At 42.7% G+C, this 17,443-nt stretch overlaps 1 protein-coding gene across 1 annotated transcript in view; it reads right to left on the bottom strand.

Annotated features, from left to right (window-relative positions):
* LOC106580197 (uncharacterized) overlaps positions 1-17,443 on the bottom strand; it is a 126,129-nt gene that overhangs the window by 27,149 nt on the left and 81,537 nt on the right. The gene's annotated exons all lie outside the window — the stretch shown is intronic.

Below are 17,443 nucleotides of genomic sequence, written 5' to 3'. Positions count from 1 at the left end.
AGCAAGTGAGTAGATATGTTCTATGTGAGCTATTTCTATGCTTACCTTAAGTGTTTTTGTGTCTTTTACTATCAGTTTTGTACACCAACTTCAAACAGCTGACAATACAATATTTTTTGTTATGGAAAATACATTTCGCAGCGGTTTAGATGGTACAATGATTTGCTACATTATACTTGCTTGTTTTGTCACATAAATTAGGCAAACTTTTTGAATTTTACGAACCCGGAAATGACAGAGCAATTTCCGCATAGTGCATCTTTACAGAAAATGGCAAATAGCACAGACTACCCCATGTTAGCTTAAGAGTTTGAAGAAAATAAAACGCATCCAATTATATAAAGTGATCTATAACAGTGCTTTGGTCCGCAATGCTTTATGCTAGAAACAAGCTGTAAAATACCCGGGAAAGATGTGACTCCGATGCATATGGGGATAACAGTGTTATGTTTCTTTGACATAACTTTTGAAAGTACCATGCTCAGATTCCTAATGATGTCTCAGATTGTATTGAATTTTGTTGCAAACAAGACACACTGATTTGGCATTGGAGAAATATGATAAGATGAACACATAGGCCTATCTCACTGTAATTTTGGTCATTTGTGTGGTATAGAAAATAAATCCGCTAATATGTAAAATGATGTAGAATTGAATGACATTTTTTATAAAAGGCAATTTTTTCTCAGGCCTGCAAAAACGATGATTGATTCATGCAATGCTTTAAGCATAAAATACATCTTTCAATGCTACTCTTGTCCACGGTGGTCTGTGAACCCACAAACCTCTGGCCCCTCAGCCCTGTGTTCTATCAAAATTCCTGCGTTGCTATGTAATGATTACAGGACGAAGAACAGTTTCTAAAACTGCATATCTAACATGCTGACCACACCACTCGTTGCACCCACAGTCTGCGTAGCCAGGCGCTAAAATAGAACATGGTTCTATTTGTGACCCTTGACGCACTGCAAGTCCTGCCTCTCCCGTTTCCTCATTGGTTTTTAGGAGCATATACCCACGTGCCATCTCCTCATTGGTTTTTAGGAGTATTTACCCACGTGGGTGATTGAGGTTCACACTCCAGTCCAGTTGGAGTGTAAAGTCCAAAGAAGAAGAAGCCTGAAGGAGGAGAGATTACTAGAAACAAACTCAGTTTTCCCTTTTATCTGTGGATTAGTTGTCGGAGCAGAGAACCTTGTGCATTTCAGGTAAAATAACAACCCAATGTTTATATCCCAGGACAAATTAGCTACCAACAGCTAGCTAGCTAAATTGCCATAAATGTTTAATGCTTTTCAACCTGTCCCCAAATGAATATAGTTGGTTCAGAGTTCGTTTTGATATTTAAACCTGTGTGTCCTGATCGCGTCTGGTGTGGGTGGATAAAATCAACATGTGCGCGATGGCGGATGAGCGGTCGGGTCAGCATGTAAGGCTCTGGGTCCATCAAAGAAGTGAGGTTAAAGGGTAGACTATTCTCTGTGCTATCCACTTTGTTTTAATAATTATTTTGGGTATAGGTGAGGGTTACTTGTTTTTTTTCAAGCATTCAGGGAGGGTTTAGGTCAAATATTTGCTGAAGGGAGTGCCAACCATTTATATTTCAGAGAGGTCTGATTTTCTCCATGTAACCCTTATTGTAAATAACGTTCACTCCCTTGGTATCACACTAAGCCCAAATGGAGATATCTGTCATCTTGAACATAATTGTTGCTTTGGCGTTTAACTGCCTCACACATTTACACAATATAATATTTAGCATAACTTCAAATTGGCTGCTGTGATGTCAGTGTAGTTTTGCTGCTCCACTGTATGGAGAATGTAGTATTGTGTTGTGAGATATGTCACCCCACATGGAGATATCATTAAGATAAAGTGTGTGTGTGCATGCTTGTATGTGTGCGTGCGTGTCTGTTTCTGTGTGCTTGCTTGTGAGTGTTTGGGTGCATGCCTGTGTCTGCCTGTGTGTGTATTAAGAGGGGAAAAATACCTTTATGTGCGCTTTCTGTAATGGTCTGATTGAACAGAGGCATGATGGAGTCAACTTCCCAGAGTTGAGACAGGTATTTATCTGAAATATTTAGACAAAAATGTATACTCATGTATAAACATCATCAATGAGCAAAACTTATTCAAAATTATACAAATGTATAGCCAATATGAATCATCCAAACTTTTGATTTTACACGCAGACTTTAAATATGGAACATTTACAATACATTTCCATGTCAGTTTAGAAATCTGAATATTACAATAACTGGTTTAGAAAAGCCTCCACAACAATGACAGAAGACAATCACCATTTACCACAGAAGATATAACCAATATGCTAAAAACTCTATAAACTTTACCTGATTTACCTGCCATTACACAGATGTATATGCAGTCAGAAATATTATTTTGGCTCACTGAAAGAAAGAAACAGTATGACATTCAAACTTTAGTCATGATCCCAATGATGACTTACAGTCATATACTGTGCAGTATATTAAGGTGGCGCATGCAAGAGTCAAACCCACAGCCTGAACCACACATTCAGGGTAGTCAACTCAAACTGTGTGTATTGGTTCTCTTTCAACTACTCCTTTAGATGTATCACAATGGGATTCCCTGGAGGTGGATCACCAATAGGAAGTACCAATCACACAACGTCTTTCGGAGACAGACCGGTCAAGTGGCGAATGAAGTAAGCCCCTCCCTCTTTACAAGAGCCACTCATCCCATCCTCTGGTCATCCTTGCTCTCTTCTTTGTGAAGATCACTACGCTCCTGAAGCTCTCTGATCCCTGTCTTAACTGTTCACATGCAAACCGTTTACGTTAACAATGCCAAACATAGGACCTCAGCTCCTGTCGATAGTGTTGAGTACTGACCGAAAGGAATGTAGAATTAGTTTTCAACTTTTCAGTCACTAGAATTAGTTTTCAACTTTTCAGTCACCAGTGGTAGCTAGCATCACATGGCTAGCTATCAAGACCTGGTTAGCCCATGCTGCTAAGCATAAGCTAACTTGGCTAGCTCGCTGGACGGCAAGGTAACCACACTAGCATTCTACCTGCACAGATGGCACTATTGCTAGCTCCCTTCTCTTGTTTATTTTAACCTATGTTCACTCATTTGTGTTGACTAGACCGACCATTTTAGCCTCGCTGCTCTACGGCCGTGAGAGAATACCAGCTCAAAGTTGAACACCTCTCCCACGCAGTTCCCTTCGGCTACTACTGTGCACCTTAGCTATAGCGTTCATACTGTGCTCACCCTAGCTAGCCATTAGTCACAAGGTTTCTAACAAGCTAGCTTACGTCTATTCAAAACCACCGGGCTGCCACATTTGTTTTACAACAGGCGTCTCGGTGTTACCAAGCCCCATTCTATATAATGGCTACCCAGTCCCAGGGCGAGCCAAGCGCTTCTAGTCAAACCAAGCACTTGTACTGCCACGTTCTTGCGCTTGAGGTTCCATGATTGTTGGGAAGGATTTTCACCTTCTATAAATCAACTGCCTGGGAAAGGAACATGCCCAGGCAGAACTCGACAACCCTGAATCCTGTGAGCACTGCAAAGCACTGACTAGGGCGGGCTCAAAACGTTCCCTCCCTCCTCACCTCTAAGCCACCGGCAGAGGCTGAGATTCAGCTCCTCGCAACCGAGCCCAGCTGGAGTGAGGTTATGGATAGCCTCAATTCCCTCCCCTCCCTGTATGATGACTTGGTGTCAGGGGAAGGCAAGCTAGGAAATGACAAGGATAACGATGGGATTAATCTTGTGGGTCTCATTAACTTCGTGACTGAAATGTAGTGTGAAGAGCCCATTCTTTCTCTCAAGCCGCTATGTCTCCCTGCTCCCAGTACAGGAGGGCTGCTCTCACCCTCTTGGAGTTTTGGCTCTCCGCGGTCAAACTCGGCATCGAGTGGTGGGCTCCCTTGGGGGGTTAAGGATCCCATTAGGGACTTGTACAATGGGTAAAGACTCCTGTCCCGTATGGCTCCAGTTAAGCAACTGCTTCCCACACTTTCAGCTTGCCTCAGGGAGGTGAAGGGCTCATGGCAAAAGCCACTTACCAGCAAGAACCTTATAAGGGGCTCCCTTAGCCTGGACATGCACAATATGGAGGCATCCAGGTTTTGCAACATGCCCCCATGGTGGCGCCATCGCTGGCTGACCACCTCAACCCCCTGGATCTCAGTGCAAGAGGCATCACTACAGACCCTGGTTCAATTCCAAGCTGTATCACAACTGGCCGTGATTGGGAGTCCCATAGGTTGGCGAACAATTGGCCCAGTGTCGTCCGGGTTTGGTCGGTGTAGGTCGTCATTGTAAATAAGAATTTGTTCTTAACTGGCTTGCCTAGTTACATTAAGGTTAAATAAAAAATACCATTGTTATACATCTCACTCATTATTAGAGAACCGGGGTTACGAAAGTAACCTTGAGTTTTATATAGCACTATCATCCTTACCTGATAATATGGAGCTAGATTTGAATAGCTCTTGTAGATAGCTTGTGGAATTTCCCATAACATCCAACAATATGGCAGTGAAGTCTGATGGGAGACAAAAAGAAAAAGCAAAGATAATCTTGACATGTTTTATTTGCTTGTTTATCTACTGGTATTGTTGCCTCAACAATGATGGTATTAAAGCAAAACAAAGCACAACTTTAGAAACTGTTTATACTTATTATTGTCATTCCACTGGAACCTCTAGTGCCAAAACTGTAAAAGCTACCAACACTAAAACAACTTTTAAACATGCAAGCTGACTGTTTTCAGGTTGCAAAAAATAAATATATACTACTAAACAACCACATTTGTATACTGTAAAATCCAATGCATTTCAATGGCCATAGACTTGAATGGTAAAAGTTTGGACTGTAACTAGGCCGTCATTGTATATAAGAATTTGTTATTAACTGACTTGCCTAGTTAAATAAAGGTTAACTAAAACATTTAAAAGTTTTCAACTATTTAAAGGGGAATAATGGCACATTTTGAAAATGTGTCTATGTTCCTAAACCCCTCTGACTTGTTGGACTGTCTGTCAAAGTGTGCACCACTCTCACTCAGGGAGAATGAGGTAGAGTTAGAGCCACATCACAGGGTTATACAGCCCCCCACTCACTGCAGCGCTAGATAGAACTTTGTGGAATAACCCACATCTACGAAACATATAGAAGTCCTATTGATTGAGAGATATTTTCTGTGATTTGGGTCGCGGGTTCACAGTTTGTACCTTTTCTGAGATATCTGCCAAACAAGGAGGATACAGCAGCCAGCTCATGCAACAATACATGCACGAGGGGGCTCCTCATAAACACAACACACAAGCAGTTTTCAAAATACCATATATCACACTTTAGCACATCACTGACCAAACACAACACTAGACCACTAGACCTCAGTAGTAGCTTATTTATCTCTTATTTATCTCTTTCAATGCTCTGGAAAGCTAACAGAAAATGCTGTGCTCTAAAGATGGCATCGTAGCCACACAAATAAATAAAAGGTAATTGTCGATCTGATCAGAAACACTGTGCTCAGAACCTTTATCACCTAAATGATGTCGCTGGTGTATTTTGTTTGAATGTTGGAATATATTGTGCAATAGGCTATACGGTTTTTACGAGGCACGAGTCCATCCAGATTCGAGTCCCGTGTGCGAAACAACACACATAACGAAACCGAGAAATGTATACTAAAGCAAAGTTTCACCCACATTTTAGATAAGAAAATATCCTCCTCCCTTTCTTAAAACCAGATGGATATACAATTTTTTGTGGATGGATATCCAAATAAAATATAATTCCAATCTCTCTTTTGTCTTTAAAACTTTCACATAGCCTATTCCATGATATGGCGTAATCCAATGAGCAACACTCCATCTGTTGATTGCAGTGATCACCATTCATCACGTGTGCTATACAGTCGGGGGGAAAAAAGTATTTGATCCCCTGCTGATTTTGTACGTTTGCCCACTGATAAAGAAAGGATCAGTCTATAATTGCAATGGTAGGTTTATTTGAACAGTGAGAGACAGAGTAACAACAAAAATATCCAGGAAAACGCATCTCAAAAATGTTATAAATTGATTTGCATTTTAATGAGGGAAATAAGTATTTGACCCCCTCTCAAGCAGAAAGATTTCTGGCTCCCAGGTGTCTTTTATACAGGTAACAAGCTGAGATTAGGAGCACACTCTTAAAGGGAGTGCTCCTAACCGCAGCTTGTTACCTGTAAAAAAGACACCTGTCCACAGAAGCAATCAATAAATCAGATTCCAAACTCTCCACCATGGCCAAGACCAAAGAGCTCTCCAATGATGTCGGGGACAAGATTGTAGACCTACACAAGGCTGGAATGGGCTACAAGACCATCGCCAAGCAGCTTGGTGAGAAGGTGACAACATTTGGTGCGATTATTCGCAAATGGAAGAAACTGTCAATATCCCTCGGCCTGGGGCTCCATGCAAGATCTCACCTCGTGGGGTTGCAATGATCATGAGAACGGTGAGGAATCAGCCCAGAACTACACGGGAGGATCTTGTCAATGATCTCAAGGCAGCTGGGACCAGAGTCACCAAGAAAACAATTGGTAACACACTACGCAGTGAAGGACTGAAATCCTGCAGCGTCCGCAAGGTCCCCCTGCTCAAGAATACATATACATGCCCGTCTAAAGTTTGCCAATGAACATCTGGATGATTCAGAGGACAACTGGTGAAAGTGTTGTGATCAGATGAGACCAAAATGGAGCTCTTTGGCATCAACTCAACTCGCCGTGTTTGGAGGAGGAGAAATGCTGCCTATGACCCCAAGAACACCATCTCCACCGTCAAACATGGAGGTGGAAACATTATGCTTTGGGGGTGTTTTTCTGCTAAGGGGACAGGACAACTTCACCGCATCATTTGACAGGGCCATGTACTGTCAAATCTTGGGTGAGAACCTCCTTCCCTCAGCCAGGGCATTGAAAATGGGTCGTGGATGGGTATTCCAGCATGACAATGACCCAAAACACACGGCCAAGGCAACAAAGGAGTGGCTCAAGAAGAAGCACATTAAGGTCCTGGAGTGGCCTAGCCAGTCTCCAGACCTTAATCCCATAGAAAATCTGGAGGGAGCTGAAGGTTCGAGTTGCCAAACGTCAGCCTCGAAACCTTAATGACTTGGAGAAGATCTGCAAAGAGGAGTGGGACAAAATCCCTCCTGAGATGTGTGCAACCCTGGTGGCCAACTACAAGAAACGTCTGACCTCTGTGATTGCCAGCAAGGGTTTTGCCACCAAGTACTAAGTCATGTTTTGCAGAGAGGTCAAATACTTATTTCCCTCATTAAAATGCAAATCATTTTATAACATTTTTGACATGCGTTTTCTGGATTTTTTTGATGTTATTCTGTCACTCACTGTTCAAATAAACCTACCATTAAAATTATAGACTGATCATTTCTTTGTAAGTGGGCAAACATACAAAATCAGCAGGGGATCAAATACTTTTTCCCCCCACTGTATATAATCAATACACGACTTTCAAGGAGTCGGGTATTTGATGCAAACAGTGTCTTTGAACAGTATTCAGACCCCTTGACATTTCCCCAATTGTTTTAGGTTACAGCCTTATTCTATAATTGGTTAAAACGTTTTTTTTCCCCTCATCAATCTATACAAAATACCCCGTAATAACAAAGCAAAAACAGGTTTTTAGAAATGTTAGAGAATTTATATATATATAAAAAAAAATGGTATCACATTTACATAAGTATTCAGACTCTTTACTCAGTATTTTTTGTTGAAGCACCTTTGGCAGTAATTACAGCCTTGAGTCTGGGTATGATGATACAAGCTTGGCACACCTTTATTTGGGGAGTTTCTCCCATTCTTCTCTGCAGATCTTCTCAAGCTCTATCAGGTTGGAAGGGGAGCGTTGCTGCACAGCTATTTTCAGGTCTCTCCAGAGATGTTCGATCAGGTTTATGTCCGGGCTCTGGCTGGGCCACTCAAGGATATTCAGAGACTTGTCCCGAAGCCACTCCTGCATTGTCTTGGCTGTGTGCTTAGGGTCGTTGTCCTGTAGAAAGGTGAACATTTGACCCAGTCTAAGGTGCTGAGCACTCTGCAGCATGTTTTCATCAAGCATCTCTCTATACTTTGCTTCATTCATCTTTGCCTCGATCCTGACTAGTCTCCCAGTCCCTGCCACTGAAAAACACCCCCACAGCATGATGCTGCCACCACCATGCTTCACTGTAGGGATGGTGCCAGAGTTCCTCCAGGCGTGACGGTTGGCATTCAGGCCAAAGAGTTGAATCTTGGTTTTGTCATGACTCTCTCTCTCTCCTTGGTGAGGATCAAAGGCGCCAGATCAGCTCAGCACAGGGCTGACAGATAGCCAGACCCCCCCTCCCTCCCTCCTCTCCCACCAGAGAGGAATGGGGGAGTTGGGACGGTTTTATGACTTAACGCCGGTCATAAACTTTCTCTCTCTTGCCCTGCAGTATTGAACAAAGGAATGTGCTGTGTGTAGAGAGATACTCTTGCCTAAGAACTCTAAGACTGGACAAAGGAACATTCATTTTGAAATCCAAATGTTTGGAATGGTTGGTGGGGATCCAAACAGTAATCACGTCATATCATTTATTATTTTGTGATGTCATTAAGGATGGTATAACAAGATAACTAGGATGTGTACACTTTCAGAGTTAGTTATCTGGCTTGCATCTAAATGTTGTAAAAAATAAATGATTAAGTATAAGAATACTTTTGTGAATATAGAAATGTGATTTTAACCTTCTAAATGAGATAATGGCTGTTCATATAAACCTAGGCCCAGTCAGGAACCACGCCCACGTGAGCACAGACATTGTGTCAATACGACGGAACGCCATCCAATGCCAGAGTGCTTAAAAGGACTCGCTGAGACTTTAAATGCAAACCAGAGAACGTGAGGACATGGTCCACACATTGAAGACAAGAAAATGGTAAGCCCCTCAAACTCTCGACAAGTGAAGAAGGTGAAGACTAGACCAAAACATGCACCGTCTGCAGCTCTGTATGTAAAGTAATCTAGGACAATTGACCAAAGATGGGAGGGAAGAACAGATCCCTCTCACCACCGTGTGGTACAACTCTGATGTATTCATTCTAATGAACACTCCAAAACAAAGAAGCATACAACTAAGAAGGACATTGACCTCTGGTGGACAACCAGAGACTCACATCGAACTACTCGCCATAGACGGATAGAGTGGTTTCAACAGAGCGACGACAGAGTGAGACATCGATGCGTAAATATGTTGCATTTCTAATCGGAATGAGCGATTGTTAGGGTGCTAAATATTCTGACTATGGTGAGCGTAGTTTCCAAATGTATGTACAAGAAGTTGACTCTTGGCCCAGCCAAACTACCCGTGTGCCCCCCCATAAAAAATTATTGGGGGTGCCTCTCGTGCTTCCCCATCGGCGCGTACAAAGCTTCATACCGGCGCCGCTCCGCCTTGGCTGCCTCTATCTCCTCTGATGGGCGACAATATTCCCCAGCCTGGTGCCATGGTCCAGCCCCGTCGAGAATTTCCTCCTATGTCCATGATTCCCCTGGGCTCTGTTGCTGCTCTCCGCTGCTTGGTCCGTGTTTGGTGGGAGATTCTGTCACGGGTGTCGTAGGGTGTAGATCAAAACGCAGCGGGAAAATGTATACTCATCTTCTTTGTATTTGTGAAGAAGGAAAACACAAACAACGTATACAAAAAAAAAAAAAAAAAACTGGACAGTCTCGTCAGGCACACAGCTAAACAAGAAACAATCTCCCACAAAATCCCATGACAAACACATTCCTATTTATAGGACCTTCAATCAGAGGCAACGATAGACAGCTGCCTCCAACTGAAGGCCCCAACACCAATTAGCTAAACATAGAAATACAAACGACTAGAATGAACATAGAAATAAACTAACATAGAACAATAACCAAAACCCTGGACTAATAAATCAAATACCCCTCTACATACACAACAACCCCGAACAATATAAACCAAATACCCCCTCTACATGAACACATACACAAACACACCCTAAACCACATAAAACAAATACCCTCTGCCACGTCCTGACCAAACTATAAGAACAAATAACCCCTTTACTGGTCAGGACGTGACAAACGGTATATTTCTATGTTACCGCGCGTTCCGGTAAACATTGCGAAAAATAACGCCGAAAGGGTTTGAAAGTGAGACATCACGAATAAACCCGTTCCCTTGTTGAAGGGGGACCCTTTTGCTTGGAAGAGATTCTGGTACAAGTGGGGCTAGGTTGCAATAGATGCTAAGCTTACAAAGGAAGAGCAGCCATTTTTCCTTTGTTTACGGTGAAATCCTGCGCCGTGCGGGAATCTCGTTTGACCTCAGCTTTCTGGGATCAGTGACCTTTGGGCGACAGAAGTTCCACCTCCTCGGGACTCCCATTTTCGATTAGTGACCCCTGGTGGTAAAGAACTTTTTTTTACAAGTAAAAAAAATAAATAAGAATTCCATTGAGGCCCAAGGTTGTCTCACAATCCTCAGGGATTAGTGACCCTGGTGGTGAATGTATACTCACATTTGATCTACTGGTTACACTTATGATATCCAGCCAATCTCAACTTATTGGATATTGTTGTCACATTCAATTCAACCCTTTTCAGATGGATCATTTGGATAAGATCCAAATTGATTTGTTTCCACCAATGTGACATTTTCAACTTTTCCACATTATCCTAGTTACAGCAATGCTTTCAGGTTATGTAAAGTTTAATTCCCAGATAGCCTATACAGGTATGATTGATCATTAACATTGATTAATCAATTAAATTAGCTTTTGCAAATTCATTCACATCCAAGTCCCACATTACTTATCCAGTATTGATGTTTCATTAACGTATTTAAATAGATTCAAATCGTTTTTGCAGATCCACACCAACTCAAACCCCAAATTTTGAAAAAAGAATATATATATACAGCATATTTAATCATGTGCAAGCTACTCTATCAGAGGGGGTTGAAAACATTCTGCTGGCCGAGGAACTGCGTTTGAAAACTGAACAATTCAAGTAATTGCAAATACTTATGATGTTGAACGAGCACAAACTCTTCAACTAAATAGTTTTTCTACAGGAACAACTCGATTTAGCCAAAACTAAATACGATGATAACATGCATGCAGTTTTGATGAATATTACTCAAAGCAATAATGTTCTAGTCGTAATGCTGCAGACCAAAGCGATCAGTTAATGAACACAATGACTAAGTTACATGACAAATCAGCAGAACTCATTGAAGTCACTGACCAAATGAATGATGAGAGAACTCAGGTGATGAAGATGGAAATATTGATTTCTAAGCAAGAGGAAATCTCATCACTGAATCTCTCGCTCCGGTATGGAGCAAGCGCGACTCTCACGTGTGTAAAATCAGTACTCTAAGCAACGAAGTGGACTCTGCTATGCAGCAGAATATCACCCTTAGGTACCATCTGGAGGAATTCCAGAACAGTCACGCGCTACAGCGTGACTACCCAACCAAGCAACCGGAGCTCGGTACACAAAGGTGCAACGACCGTCCAAAGGAGTAGACCAAGGTGCAGCGTGGTGAGTGTTCATCTTATTTTTGTCTCCCTGTAGCTCAGTTGGTAGAGCATGGTGTGTGCAACGCCAGCATGGTGTGTGCAACGCCAGCATGGTGTGTGCAACGCCAGGGTTGTGGGTTGGATTCCCATGGGGGGGCCAGTACAAAACAAAATGCATGAAAATGAAATGTATGCATTCACTCTGGATAAGAGCGTCTGCTAAATGACTCAAATGTAAATGTAATTATTTATTATAAATCAGAACACTTAAACAAAATCAGAAACAAACAACCATCACGTCAACAGCAGGCTATAACAAGCAGTACAAAAATAAGATCCCACAACTACAGGTGGGGAAAGGCTGCCTAAGTATGATTCCTAATCAGAGACAATGATAGACAGGTGCCTCTGATTAGGAACAATACTTGGCTCAACACAAAGAAATACACACCATAGAATGCCCACCCCACACCCTGACCTAACCACATAGAGAAACAAACCGTCTCTCTCAGGTCAGGGCGTGACAAAAGGAGTGAAGACGAAAGAAGGTTTCAGACTCTCTCGGGTGTCCCTCAGTCTTCTCCTCTTGGCCATATGGCACAGAGTAATATGGCGCCTCCTCACCAACAAAGCTAAACCTTGGCTTCTCCTCTTGGCCTTTCAGACCTAATTTCCCCACAGGATGAAGCCAACCCTTTCCACCTGCTGGGCACGGAACGCCTTGACAAACTCGTCAAAACCTTCCGCCCCTTTGATCCCGTTCCAGGTAAGCCAACAACACTGAGACGTTCCTAGCAGACATAGAGGACGCCTTGGATGGCTACCCAAACGCTACGGGTTCTGAAAAGCTTTATCTGTCGAAGCGAACGAATAGACACATGACGAGGTTAATTCGTCTACAACAGCAACACGTGCAAAACGACTACGCTAAACTTGCCACAGCTTTGAAAATAGAATGTGAGTTGCAGAACCACTGAAAACACGACAGCTCACTGGTTAACACTGTCAAACAAGCTCGGAATGAACACCCACAAGCTTACTATCATAGGCTTTGTTCAGCTTACTTTGGCCAACTCTGAAAGAGTGAAAAAAGTTGTTACCATTCAAACAAATGCTTTTGTCGAACATGTATCCCAACTTCATTACCTTCTTAGCCCCTACAGCCCACGTTGGCTTGCCAATCTTACATCTCAGAGAGCTTGCAAGCACAGCTTTTCAAGCATCAAAAGTACACGACGCTAAGAGCCCTGACATCTCAGTTTTGAAGTTTTATCAGGAGCACTCACTCCAATTAGAGGGTGCATTATCAGGTATTAGAGCGTTGGCAACAATGGTTTCTACCACAAAACCACGAGACCAATACCCACTGCGGTCAAAATAACTGTAAAGTACGTCGCTATCGAAACGACTACCACTACAATCGATCTAATCGCTACGTTCCTGCACCCAACCCACATAGAGTGTCAGAGCACAAGGGTAACAAAGGGTTCAATGACGATCACAACATAGACCGATGTTCTCGAGATGTTTTACTACATGAAGTACTAAAGCTAGTAAAATGTGAGAAAAGGGAAAAAGATAAGTCAGTAGGACTAGACGTGGAATTGCGAGACAACAGGTCCGCCGGAATTAACACCCTTAGCAAGGACGTTAACAATCAAATAACTCCCGCTCTCACTCGTGACCCTATCCAGGGCCCGCTCGATCAAGAAACAAGTCCACGGGATTTGTCTATAGACTCTGATAAAAAGGTTGTGAAGAAAAAGGTCAAAAACTTCGCAAGAGCCAATTCCACTCAAAACACGATAAGTCGATCTGTTTTCACCATGAACAGAAATGACACATCACGTTGTTGCGAACATCCACTCCACTTTGTGGGGAATATGACCACTAAACACAACTCAGAGGCCATACCTGGAAACAGTCCTGGAGGACTGCTTAACCTGTCATGCGCTAATTGATTCGGGCTAAACAATATCGCTCATCTCTCAAACGTTGTTTAATGATCTCAAAAGGGCTTTGAAGCCAGCTAAACGTTGGTTAAAAACAGAACGATGTGACACCACACTTTGAGGTTTAACTCAGACTACCTCACCTCTCACATTGAGACTCATGCTGAAACTACACTTCCAGGACGTATCGCTTGTTCACCCTGTGTATGTTACCAACCTCGAATCTGAACACCTGCTACTTGGAGCAGACTTGATGGATCGTTTACTCCCACTGAAGGATTGGAAAACCAAACAAGTATGGTCACAGTGCTGTCTCCAATGACCACACTGTCTTCTCCTAACGCTAGCTAAAACGCAGTCATCCATGAGGGGTATCTGTCGAAAGCACCCCTTGGGAAAAGACGTTTCAAAACCTCTAGTTGCAGAATCTGACCCAAGGATATATTACAATATCTCATCACATTCAATTAGCAAACCTGATTGACCATTCTTTTCATGATTTTGAGGCAGCAGTCTCTGTGAATGAGCAACTTCCCTCCTTGGAGTTGTGCAATGAGATGAACTTCTCTTGTCCTTCGAATACTTCTGCAAGCACTGCGGCCATCTCAGCAATAATAGCATCGACGGGCAGAGTGTACTCTGCTTCCGATGATACATTTTCAGCTTTGTGGGGGACTGGTACCCTTTACAATGACACTAACGGGCGTCAGTTCCGCAACTGACCTGATGACTCCCACTGGTGAAACGCTGTGCGATATCGCAGACAGATATCCTTCACTCAGTTCGCAGGTACTGGAGAGGTTGCCACACACAGACGCTGTGGTGATTGACAGGCCTCGACAACCACTGAACGTTTTGAAGCACAAACACCAGGAGATTTAGTTGAAAGGTTGCAGCCAATCTAATAACGCAGCTGCTGACAACTCGTACAAAGGGTCTGACCTTTTCATTTGTGCCAACCGCTGGTGGGGGGGGGGGGGTCCCGAGACAAAGGGGGGGAATACTAGCCCAGACCCATGATGAGCCTCGAGGCCATGTGCAACACTGTACGAGGCCGCCAGAGCAGGTAACAAATCTAGTTGAAAACTTCCACATGTAAACAGAGAGGAGCGGACAGGCCCCTCGACGGGCATAACCTTAGAACACGTCTGAGATATCCCTGAGGTGTACCATACTGGTCGTAAAAATAGTCCAGTGGACTTTCCACCTCCCAAAAAATTGGCAACAATCATTCCTTGCCATGTGTATGTTCAACATGTGCAATGTTCAATTACAATGCAACTAGTAAAATGCTCTAATCATGTACATGTTATTCTGAAATGTATCCTACATTTCAGAAAAAAATCGGTAGGATAACTTGTCCCCTTGAGTACCAGTACCAATGTCAGCACAGTCAGTCCAGCCACAATCAGTAAGAAGGTTAGAGACCTTACATGTCAAATTGCTATTGATAACAGCGACAGAGGAGCTGGTAGTCACTCAGATTGCAACACATGGAAGGGAATCTCCAAAACTGATGATGATTAACACACATGCCACTAATAAATAGAACCCTCCTGGACGAAAGTTATTAGAAGTCATGAACCATGATCACACCGCGTACGACTGGTTCAGTGCTTATAGAGTACTTCCGTCGTGAGGTTAGCTCCTCCGTGGATAACATAGCTATGAAATAGACTCCTTCATATCTAGACTCCTTCGCCACTACAATGGTGTAAGACACATTGACGTGTAGTAAAACTACTACAGTTCCCCTTAACATATGTCTTGAGGTCGACATCAATTCTTACTGACCTCCAGGCATTGACATGGAAATTATCTGATGACGTCAGACTCATTCTGAACAGGTTGCAGTCTACCAGGTGTGGCAGACCAGAGGGTTGGTCAAGATGTTCACAGAGATCAGATACGGACAGAGTAGGATTAGCTCGGTTTCATGGGTGTCTATTTAAATAATAAATCAAAAAGAAAAGGATAGGTCTCCCCATGAGACCCTCTCCAGGATACCGTCTTCTGGGCTCCGGGTCTTGCTGTATCCTGTCGGGCCCAAAAACTGAACTCCCTCCTATTACCTCTGCAACCGTCCCCAACTATACTATACTTTACGCACGACAGTGTCTAGGGTTTACCGAGAATGGTGTGAAAAACAAAAACCATCCAGTCAGCAGCAGTCCTGTGGACAAAAACAGCTCATTGATGAGAGATCGAAGGAGAATTGCAGGAATCATATAAGCTAACAGTTGGGTCACAAACAGGTAGCAGTGGTGTGCAGGACAGCATCTTGGAATGCACAACTCGTTGGTCCTTGTCACGGATGGGCTATTGCAGTCTATTCCAGTCCTATCAGCTAAAATCAAGAAGAAGTGGCTCCAGTGGGCAGGCGGTCATCAACACTGGACATTTGAGGAGTGAAAAAACATTGCCTGGTCCGACGAATCCCGATTCCTGTTGTGTCATGATGGCATAGTCAGGATTTGGCGTAAGCAGCATGAGTCTATGGCCCCATCCTGCCTTGTGTTAACAGTACAGGCTGGTGGCAGTGGTATATTAGTGTGGGGAATGTTTTTCTGGAACACTTTAGGTCCCTTGATACTAATTGAGCAACGTTTTCATGCCCCTAAAAATGAATTAGGGGTTAAGGCAGGTTTTAGACATGGCAATATAAGACATTTCATAATGAAAGAAACAGATTCTGTGTCTCACCTGTTAAGTCGTTTGTCTCATTTGTTACACAATAGCAATACCTTCTTGGAAACATGTTGTCCGTGATACTTCTGAAATTAGAAACTACAAAACATACTCATAAGAAATGAAAAAGGAACCCTTTGAGAAACAGTTCAGTGTGTCCATTAAATTAGATTTGACTGATTAAATACTGTACCAACATGTAGGATCTTAATTATATCACCCTGCTGCAGGAGAACATTTGAGGTTTAAAAAGGTTTCTGAAGTTTCTAATTTCCACTTTGAAATTTCAGACTTGATTTCCCCTTATAAAAATATGTATCAACCCCAACAAAAATGTCCATTAATTATAATTGAAAACAGAAAGGAAAATGCTGCACACTGCTGCTCATGCTCCCAAGTGATATTTATTTACAACGTTTCGACCCTTAGGTCTTCCTCAGGGATCCATATCCCAGGTGGGGGTGGAAGGTCCTATATATAGGGGCAGTACTCAGTGACATCACTTCCTGAAACAGGAGGTAAAAAATGTATAACATAGTTTCACAATATTAACATTCAGTGTATCAAAATATATGATCATACACAGGGAATGTGATCCAGAAAGTTTCCCTTTGAAGGGGTGTAAATGCAAGTAATTGACCTACCCCCACACAGGACAAAGATTTAAGATCAAGGGCCTGATTACTTGCATGTCCACCAATGTTATTTTCATGTTGAAATATCCTTGTTGTCTGTCTTACATAGGGAAAACCCATAGAAGCTTTAAGACACGGATCAGTGAGCACCGCAGCAATATACAGACAAAAATCCAGTTGCTGCTCATCCTATTAGTTCTCTGACATACATTGGAATAGAAATGGTTAAGATTTTTTTATTTAACCTTTATTTAACAAGGCAAGTCAGTTAAGAACAAATTTTTATTTACAATGACAGCCTACCCTGGACCAATTGTGCACCACAATGGCAGATGTGATACAGCCTGGATTTGAACAAGGGACTGTAGTGACTCCTCTTGCAGTGAGATGCAGTGCCTTAGACCACTGCGCCACTCGGGTGCCCAAAGATGCCCTGCTTGGGAGGGAACATTGAGAGGACACTTCTTCAAAGGGAATCTGTGGCTCAACACACTGTCTCCTCTTGGCCTTATTAACGAGGAGTTTGACTTGAAACCGTTTTTATAGTTTCAATATGTCTAAATTGTGTATTTTTTTAA

Source organism: Salmo salar, chromosome 20 (assembly GCF_965601325.2).
Source record: "Salmo salar chromosome 20, fSalSal1, whole genome shotgun sequence".
Lineage (NCBI taxonomy): Eukaryota > Metazoa > Chordata > Actinopteri > Salmoniformes > Salmonidae > Salmo > Salmo salar.
The sequence above is the reverse complement of the archived record's forward strand: the minus strand, read 5'-3'. Positions and strand labels throughout refer to the sequence as shown.